A 10763-nucleotide genomic window follows, 5' to 3' on the forward strand; every position below is an offset into this window, starting at 1 on the left:
ACAACTGGGAGCTTTTAGGTATAGTGAGTGGGAAATGATGTTAAAGAGCTTCATGAGCGGGAAAATGGCATGGCTGCACATGAAAATATCTACAGTGCTTAGAGCTGCGTACAGAAGTACCAGGGGGAGATATGACTGAGGCCTGGGATTTGCCTTAAAATTCTTTAGCTGAGAAAAGTGGGGAAGGCATGGAGCAACTGTGGCAAAACTCTTAATAACTGTTGAATCTGGGTGATGGCATTGGGGGATTCAGTAAACTATTCTTTTTCCTTTTGTATATATTTGAATGTTTCAAAATGAAACATTTTTCAAGAATTTGTTAAAGGACTTGTTACATTTAGAAAGAGGAGAGGGGCATGAATTCAAGAGGTGACCAAAGAAGAAAGGAAAGAATTGACCTGCGAATGAGCAGAGGGATTGAGAGAGTGGGAGTTGCGGTGGGTGGGCTGTTGGGTGGTGGGTACGGAACTGCCTCAAGTCTATTTCTAGACTAGAAATACAGCCTGCCTGAGTGACATTGGAAAAACTGGAGAAACTGCTTGACCTCCCAGGTGTGTGTGAGGAGTAATGGCCTTGTCTGCAGCCCCAGTGGATGCACTGAGTTATTCAAGGGCCTCATATTCTCCCAACTGCCCTTCTGAGCTATGAGGGCTCTGTCCTCTCCAAACTGCTCCTGGATCAGGTGACAGGAGGCCAGCCCGCAGGTTCTGCTCCTGTCGCCAGTGACGTTGATTTTCCAGGAGCCACGTAATCTCAGAAACACTACCATTTTCTCTGATGCATTTGAAGTTGGAAATCCATCTCTCTGTCTTGGGGCTCTTTATCCCTTGTGGTCCCCCTCCCAGTGGTACCACAGACAAGGACCAGGAGACAAGAAAAAGTGAGATGACCCCAAACAAGCTCTCCCTCTATGTTTACAGGGCAAACCATGACTTCTCAAGGCCCACAAATTATAGGGAGAGAAAGGGTGGAAAAATCCAAGAAAAAAACACCCAACCATACCACCCATAAAAACATGCCAGATGGGAGGGGAAGATGACTATAATTCTACTGGGTTTCAAATGTATTTATTTAGTTCAGTCATTTATGAAACAAAACCCAGAAATTCCAGGCATCTCTCCTAAACAAAAGAACCACTAATGTTTGTTTCTGGTCAGCATGTAAAACTTGGTTAGAACCCAAATGTTAGACATAGGTTCCTAAGGAAGGTCCCTTACAGCCAGGCCTCAGATATGGAAGGCCTGCCATGCACATTCTTATCGAGCTGTCAGAGTTCAACACAGAGTTACCAACAACTGGAAAAACATTCAAGAGATGTTCTTCCTACCTATGTCAAGGGGAAACTTCCTCCAGAACAGTCACCAAAAAAGAAGTAAAGGTAATTATTCAAACCAGAGCACTGCTCCATTTTCTCACTGCCCCGAGCCCCCCAAAGAAATCTTCATTCAGACTATGCAGATTCTACAATGTTATCAGTCATCAACAGATTTCAACCTTCCTTGAAAGTGCTTCCAATTGTTTCAGTGGCTAAAACAACCTAGATCAACACTGGATATAGCAAAGAAAACAAACCACTTATAAACGTTCTCATACCTGCCAAAACTGGAAAGCTATAAATAGGGCAAACACTGTTCAAAAATATTTCTCAGGGAGAAAACAGGCGGAAAAGAGTGAATAATTTTTAAAGAAGGATTTTTTTTTAGTTAGTTCATTTTGCAACTTGGAATTTCTGTGGCCATAAGGAAGGGAGGAAAACATAACTCAGCCATGGTAATATGTTTCCTACACCCATAGGATGTTAAAATGCTGTCAGCTTGATGGAAGCAATCACATGGCATACGATATTGATAGAGTGTTTCAGTCAGTGTGTCAGTTCTCCTATAGCTTCTGAGAGAAAGCAATTTTTTTAATACCATTATTAGCCCTTTTGTACTTTTAAGAAAATAAGCTGTTTTCTTCCCAGAGAAACCTTAGTTTGTCAAGGTCGTTTAACTACTAAACCAGAACCAAGGTTCAAATAATACTGAATTGACCAACTGTCTCATTAATCATGCAATCTCTTGTATTTGTTTTGCAAGCATTTAACTCTATTGTTAAGTGGTCACTATTGTAGTTCTAAGGACCAGAAACCTTTGGAGTTGAATTATTTGAAGTTGGAATCTTGCTTCTGCCATTACTAGCTGTGTAAGCCGGGGTAAATTCTTAAACTCAACCTGCTTTGGTTATTCCAGAAGTGTCCCATGTGGCTTGCTTCTTAGAACCTTGTGATTAGTTGATCTGGCTACTGATTCAATGATTGAAAATAAGTCTATTTAGGGGAAAAGTCTGAGGGGATAAAATTATGTCTTTCGTGTGCAGAATACTACCACACCACTAATTTTCTCTTCTGTAAATTGAAAATTAAATGAAATAGCGTATGTAAAGTGCTCAACATAATGTGTGGCAATACAAGTATTCAGTAAATGATGTAGTTATTGTTAATAAATACCTTCTGATTAGAATTACAGATCCATCATTTCCTAGATTAAAAGGACTTCATTTATATGTACATATATGAATATAAGATGACAATAAATGCGATATACATGTAAATGACACTATTTTTCCAAGGGACGGTTTGATCCAAAAATGCTGGTGAAGCCAGGAACTTCATCTTCTTCCTCTACAGCCCAGCCTTGGCAACCCCGCTTCAAAATAGATGCTTTGTTCATTCTTTCACTAGTTTCCTCCCTTCTGTTTGGAATCTGAAATATTCTTTTTTTGGTTTCTGACCCTATGAGGCAGAAGAGCTACCAGACTAAGAGTATTCAGAGCCTGGTATTAAATCCTGAGGTGGCCCTGCCTTTATATGTGAAACTGCAACCTTGCTGCAGACCCTGAAGGACTTGTCACTCTAGGAAATGTTTCTCAAGGTCAAAAAGAAAATCAACAGGACTAAAGACTGACTATGGACCCCAGCATGTTGAGCTGTTTCATTCCTTTTGAGGGGCATTTTTAGAAACATGCCATTGCTTAATTTACGTAAGAAATACATACTGTGTGTGGTCCCCCAATATGCATATGGGCTACCCATGTGTAGGTTTTAATATTGTTTTTCGTTCTTTCTTATCTCAAGGTCTATATGTCCTAGAAAAGCATGGTGGGAAGGCTTTGTTTCTACTAAGCGAGCTGCTCTTCCAGAAGAGACGGGTAAAGAGATGTGTTATCTGGGTCCCCTGAGAAGCAGATGCCACGATGGGATTAAACATGCTAGGATTTAATAGGGGAAATTTCTGTGACAGACCACATGTAGGCAGCCGATGTGGCTGGAGTATCCACGTGAGACCGATTTCACATAGAGAGGAGGAAAGAAGTGTGGGCGGATGCATCCTAGATGGCCCTGCCGGCTACAGAAGTTTATCCGGGTCGCCAGGGAGTCCAGGAGTGAAAGTCAGCTGTCAGAGGAGTCCTGAGTCACCCAGGAACAGGCCTGCCTTGGAATCACTGCCGTGTACAGTCACGGGCTAGGCCCAGCCTGAAGAGTGTGACCTTGGTGCAAACAGGAGCTGGATCTCAGATCACAGCAGCTGGAGTCAGTTCTGCTCCCTGCAGCTGGCGGTTTCTGAGACACATTCTCATGGCTGCCCCAGGAGAAACAAGCACCAACTGCTGCAGGATCTCTTACAGAGAACTCAGGCAGCTGGAGAAGGGAGAGAGGCTGCCTGCGGAAAATAGGGGCTGACCCCTTTCCCCCCCAGGACACACACACACACACACACACACACTGTGAATACATATACAGTGTGGGAGACCTACATATTCTGAAAGGCACAAATACGCCTCTTTCTGCAAAACAGTATGCATCAGAGGAAGTCCCCGCAGCTCTGTGGGCTTGGGGTGCTGGCATGGGGACCACTGTCATGTTGACCATGGTTACTTACAACCAGTTCCGAAGCAGAGGGGACAATGTGTCTTTCTTCTGGACAGGAAACATGTCTTAGAGGGGCAGTTAGTTGAAGAGATGAGAAGGAGAAAGGAGAAAGAAGAAAGAAGAAAAGGAGAGAAGAGCAGAGAGAGAGGGTGAGAGAAAGCCAAGAGCTTCTGATTCACATTCAGGCCTCTGTTCTGTGCTTTGCGTGTAACAGAGAAAAGGCCAGGAGAGCCCAGTGAGCTCAGTCAAATTCCCCCAGAGGGAGGGGACATTGGCAGCTGGGGGCAGGAAACCTTCTGCAGTGGGTCAAGTCAGTCAATGAAATGCCTCTGGCGAGGTCGGTGGGGTCTCAGCAGAGCAGTGTCAGTGATGATCTGTTAGCACTGGAACCCACCCTCCATGGGAGGCACTGAGCTGAGTGGAGGACAGGCCTTCCACGGGGTAGAAACTGGATAAACTGATAAGCCAGGCCGAGTTGGAGGGGAAGAGCCCAGAGTGGGAGCAACCATACCCAGGCAATGCCCTGCTAGTGGATGTTTGAGGAGAGCCTTGCAATTCACTCAACAAACAGTATGGACGACCTGCCAATCTTTATGCCCGGTACAGGGGATGCAATTCATTGTGAGAAAAAATAGAGGTCGTCCTTGCCCACATGAGGCTACGTTTTATTTGGGGAGCTAGTATTAATAAAATAACCCGCAAATAAGTGTCAGATTGTGACTATGGTAAGTGCTCTGAAGGGGGATACGCACTGGTGCCATGAAAAGATATAACGGGGAGACTTGGTTTATTCCAGAAAGTCAGAAAAGGTCCCTTGAGGAAGTGACTGTCAGCTGAGATCTGAAGTGTCAGACAGCCTTAAACTTGCACACAGGAGAGGGCAGAGTGCTGCAAGCAGAGAAAGCACGTATGCCCCAGCCCTGCGGAGGGAGCAGAAATGGTGCGTGGGATACTGGAATAGACACAGAGGCCAGGGGAGCCTCCAGACGAGATGCTGGAGGTGCGGCAGGGGCAGGATTAAGGTCTACTGGGCCATGTTAGGGTCTTCATTTTTGTCCCAGGAGCAGGCGGAGGCTATAGAAAGGCTTTAAAGTGGAGAAGGGATATGATGAGATTGGCATTCTGAGGAAAAAAAAAATCATTCTAGCTGCAGTGTGGAGCTGAATTGGAGAAGGTGAGAGAGAAGGCAGGCAGAATAGTTAGTGCAAGAGAGGCTGGTGGACTTGAGCAGGATGGAAGTGAAGGGGATTCAAGGGATGAGCAGGGGACCAAATCGAAATGAGTTGGCAATGACTTAGACACGGGCTGAGAGAGCCGGAGTCCTGCTGAGGTTTCTGGCTTGTGGGGATGCCTTCCCTGAGAGCGGGAACACAGCAGAAGGACCAGGCTTGGGATGGAGATGGGAAATGTTCCTCTGAGACATCCAGGAAGAAATACCAAGCAGGCAATTGCATTCATGGCTGTAGTTTCTGACAGTCAGTGTGGGAAGGTAGCTTCTGTTGCATCCTGTTGCACTCTCCTTAGGATGGATGTATGGGGGAGAAGGGATACACCGGCAAAGAGAGTCAGTGGGCCTGGGCATGTGGGTGTTTGCACCTCCGTGCCTCTCTCTCCAGGGCAATTGGAGCCGCTGTCTAACCTGGGTGCTTGAGTTAGGCTGCTCAAGAATTTCTGACACTGGGTAAACAGCGCTTGAAAGAACCCGGTTAGCAAAGGATCAGAGGAGACCTAGGAGGGGGCTCTTGAGTCCTTGACAGAGGGAAGTTCTGGGGCCTCATATTTGTCCTTCATACCCCTAATGTGAGCCACTCATAGTCTAACAGCACTGTTGACCTTTGCTGTGATTTGGTTTCCTGGGAACCCAGAAAAGCACAGCATGTTCCTGTACGTGGACACAGTGTTATCTTTGGCTTGGCCTGAGGCTACCCCAGGTGCAGAACAGTGCAGGTGGTGCTGCTACCACTTGGAGGACAGAAGCGGGGACATAGCCTGGTCCTCCTGCTTCCCTCCCCCAGAGTGTGGGGTACAGATGCTCCATGAGGAGAAACAGGGAACTGGTTTCCCCATGAAGTTGTACAAATGAGTATCAACAGGTCCAAAAGGGTTCCAGGAAGTTGGGTACCGGCACCAATGCATTGCTTGAGAGCCCGGGGGGCAACTGGACCCCCTTCTCCCATGGAACACCCCTGGGTGCTACTATCAGAAAGGGAATAATGGGGGACTGAACCCTGGGTCTGTCTGATTGGTCTGTTTTTATATTTCCTTAGATGTTGAAACTCTTTCCACCTGGGCACAGGGACAGACTTAATCCCCTGAATTTGGGAGAAGGAATTAAGGATGGTGTCTCAGTTCCTGCTTCTCCGCTTTTAGGGTCTATTTGCATGAAACATGTATTTTCATCTGTTAGAGAGTTTAGCAGTAAAGACCCTGCCCCTGTGGGCAAGACTTGCAGTTTTCCCTCCTCGCCTCTGATGGGGTGGGTAAGTTGTATTCTGCATCCTCCTCCTAGGAAACCCGTCTGGCCTTCCTATTAAACTCTGCTTTCTAATATCAGCTTTAGCAATACTAAATGTGACTTTAAAAACATCTCCATCTGCCCACTTTTCATGTCTACGTTGAGCAGAAAACAGGACTGTCACTGTTGGGCCTTTCAAAACTCCAACATATACAGAAGAGTATGGAGAACATCAACCCTAGGTGAGCTTTCTACAGCTTAAAAGTGAAGCATCCTTCCAGGTGAGAGAATTTACCCCATTGAGAGAATTGAGCTTAACCTGCCAACTGCTATATCGAATATGATCTGGTACAAGTATATAATGATACTTTTTTCCATCAATAAGTGCGAAGTGGTTATATAGCGATTATAATGCAGGGAAAACTGAAGCAAACTCTTTTTGTGTCTTTCCCGCACTCACAGACTGGCCAGGCAGAATACGTTTCCATTTGCTCCTTCAGGTCCATTTCCACCCTTCTCCACTCTGCCATGCGCCCCAGGAGGCTGGCCGGGAAGAACAGCATCAATGGTTCAGCCAATAAAAGGCACCGGAAGGAGGAGAGAGGTTGACAGAGAGGTCAGGGTATTTTTGACCTCAGTCTCTGCTGTTGTGGTCCTGTTCTTCTCCCGAGAGTCAAACTCCTGTCAGACGGCTCCTCCCCCACATTACAGCTCTGACTAAATTCCAATAACTCCACCTTCTCTTTGGCCCCTTCAAGCTTCAGAGCAGTAATGGCCACTCCCCATCATCAGCCCCCTTGGCTTCACCATCCCTTCTGACTCCATACCCCTGGCCATGCCTCTACAAATAGACCCCCTTTTTTTTTTTTTTTTTTTTGCGGTACGCGGGCCTCTCACTGTTATGGCCTCTCCCGTTGCGGAGCACAGGCTCCAGACGCGCAGGCTCAGCGGCCATGGCTCCCGGGCCCAGCCGCTCCGCGGCATGTGGGATCTTCCCAGACCGGGGCACGAACCCGCGCCCCCTGCATCGGCAGGCGGACCCCCAACCACTGTGCCACCGGGGAAGCCCTAGCCCCCTTTTTAATACTCTTAGATTACCACCTTGAATACACTGTTTTCTGTTGAGACCCGAGCACTACACTACGTTACCAAGAGTGGATCAAAAGACATCTGAATTTCAGTCCAGATTCTTTGCCGTGTGCACACATTCGCTGCCGTGTATGCAACCAGTTACCATCTAGGGAGATGTCTCTTTGGGACACTCTGCCGCTCGCATGCCTATCTCCCTGCACAGACACAGTTCCCAAGCTGTCTCCAGTCAGGCTACAGGCAGGGAGAGCATTTAAGCATTGTGGGTATCTGCATTAGAAACACCTGAAGCTCCATGTGACTTAGAACCTTTGCCACTCTAGAAAGCCTCAAATCTGTCCCACCCCATTAAATTTAGAGATGGAGAAAAGTTATTAATGTGATTATAAATTTCACAGTGCCTTATTTGATTAGAAACTCTTTTACTCTTTGCTGTGTCCAAAACTAAATAAATTATTGGGATCAGATATGGTATTCATTAGTCTTAATCCATGGGACACCCAATTTGCTTTCACAGCATCTGGTGAATACCCTAGAGTCAGTCAGGTGCAAAAACTTAAGGATGATTTTCTTTATTGGACATTTTCCTGCTGGTCCCCAAAGTAGAGGAGTTTGGCTTTACTGATCCTGGATAACAGAGAATAATGCACTTAACTAAGATTTATCCAGCATATATTGTGAGGTAGATGCTATACCAGGCATTTTACATGTAGAAGCTCCCAATATCCATAACAATGGTGCAAAAAGTTATTACCACTTTTTTTTTTTTTTTTTTTTTTTGCGGTATGTGGGCCTCTCACTGTTGTGGCCTCTCCCGTTGCAGAGCACAGGCTCTGGACGCGCAAGCTCAGTGGCCACAGCTCACAGGCCCAGCCACTCCGCGGCATGTGGGATCTTCCCAGACCGGGGCACGAACCTGTGTCCCCTGCATCGGCAGGCGGACTCTCAACCTCTGCGCCACCAGGGAAGCCCCACTTCATTTTACAAATGAAGAAACTGAAGCCCAGAGAGGGGAAATGATTTTCCTAACGAGAAAGAGCTAGTATTGATCAGGATTTGGACATGGGTTAAAAACTTCTAAAAGACTTATTTCATCTGCCATTTTGGTCCCTTGTTTCTGGGCAGACATACGGTTTGAACTTTGTCATTAACTAGCTTTGTGATGTTGGACAATTCTCTTTACCTCTCTGGGCTTCAGTTTCCTTATCTGTGAAATGAAGAGGCAGAGCTAAAGAAAATTAAGCTCCAAAATTACTGGATACTAATGTGTATGTAAACGTATTACCCCATAATGGGTTGTTTCAGTCAGGATTCAGAAGTCACTCTAGCTATTTAAACAGAAGGAAATTCAATACAGAAAGTTAGGTGCTTACAAAGGCAATTGGAAGGAAGAGAGGAGCAGGAACTGGGGTGATCTGCCAGGAATGATGCCCAGAGCCATCCTGCTGAGATGTGGGACCCCTGGGCTCGAGGCAGGTGATAAAGCAAAACGATTACGGGCTTGACATCAAATAGCCCTTGGTAACACCTCCAGCTTTCCCACTTATGAGTGTGGCAGTATAGATAGCCTTTCTGAGCCCTATAAGACCAGATAACAAATGTGAAAATATCTAGCACATAGTAGGTAGTCAATTAAGTTGTGCCCTTGTGCCCTCTTCCCTCCTCCTCCTGACGTAGAAATATGCTTATCTGGAAATAGAAGGAAACCTGTGCAAGCTGGAACAATGGGAAATAATGATAAAGAGGTAAGATGGGGCCAGAGAATAGGTTTTCCTAAAAAAAAAAAAAAAAAAAAAAAAAGGTAGGTAAACAAGCTTGAATTATATAGGCAATAGGGGCTGATGGTAGTTTTTAGATAGAAAAATGATATGAGAAATTTGGTGCTTTGGCAAGATAAATATGACAACCATATTCAAGAAGTAAGTTGTTCTCTCAATGGTTAATAAGAGATGCATTCCTTTGTCAGTCTCTTTAAAAGAATGTTCCTTCCAATTTCATGGAAAACGCCCCTTGGGAAGCCACAGCGTAGACTATAATCCTTGTTTAGTAGGAAATATTTAATTGAAACAATGCCTCTCTTTGTTAAGCATAGAAGAATATTGTATCCTTCCAATAGGTGTGGTACTGCGGGCCTGGGACATAGGCTCCCTGAGTCCTAGACAGAGGGCTGAGAAATAGAGGGGTCATGGTAAGAAGACCTAACTCCAGTAAGATAGTGTCCCTCAAAAGGTGCACAACTGGGAAGCCACGGAACGAGAAGTTACATCAACCAGGAAAGCTAAAGTATACCCCATCCCACAACTATGTGGGAATCACACAGATAAGAAAACGCAGAGATCCTCCAATCGGCCCCGGCATGAGTTTTCAACCTCTTAGTGACATGGGATCTGTAAAATCACTTAGGATCTCAAATGATTACAACTTGAGTGACCTACGACATAGAAAAAAGTTTGTAGTTCCTTCCAACGTCAAGAAATTTTAGAACTAAAATCTACCTTGGAGTGTATCTAGTAGTTGCTTAAATACACATCCGGTAGATGCTTAATAAATTTGGAGTGAACAAATTATCTACCAAAAATCTCTCATGAGTTTTTTCAGTTCTATTGAGATATAACTGCCATACAACATTGTATTAGTCCAAGGTGTACTAAACATAGTGATTTGATACACGTATGTATTGCTAAATGATCACCACAATAGGTTTAGTTAACATCAGTCACCTCACATAGTTGCAATTTTTTTTTCTTGTGATTAGAACTTTAAAGGTCTACTTTCTTAGCAACTTTCAAATGTGTTATAGAGTATTGTTAACTCTAGTCACCGTGTTGTGCATTACTTCCCCAGGACTTATTTATCTTATAACTGGAAGTTTGTACCTTTTGACCACTTTTACCACCCTGCTCCCTGCCCCATTCCCTGCCTCTGGCAACCACCAATCTGTTCTCTATTTCTGTGAGTTTGGTTTTTATAGATTTCACATGTAAATGAAGTCATACATTATTTGTCTTTCTCTGCCTGACCTACTTCATTAGCATAATGCCCTCAAGGTCCATCCATGTTATTGTAAATGGCAGGATTTCCTCCCTTTTTATGGCTGAATAATATGTATACTGCATTTTCCTTATCCATTCATCCGTTGATGGACGCTTAGGTTGTTTCCATGTCTTGGCTATTATAAATAATGCTGCAACAAACATGGGGATGCATATATCTTTTCAAAATAGTGATTTCATTTCCTTGGGATATATACCCAGAAGTGGAATTGCTGGATCCTATGGAAGTTCTATTTTTAATGTGTTGAGGAATCTC

This window comes from Globicephala melas, chromosome 3, assembly GCF_963455315.2.
Source record: "Globicephala melas chromosome 3, mGloMel1.2, whole genome shotgun sequence".
Lineage (NCBI taxonomy): Eukaryota > Metazoa > Chordata > Mammalia > Artiodactyla > Delphinidae > Globicephala > Globicephala melas.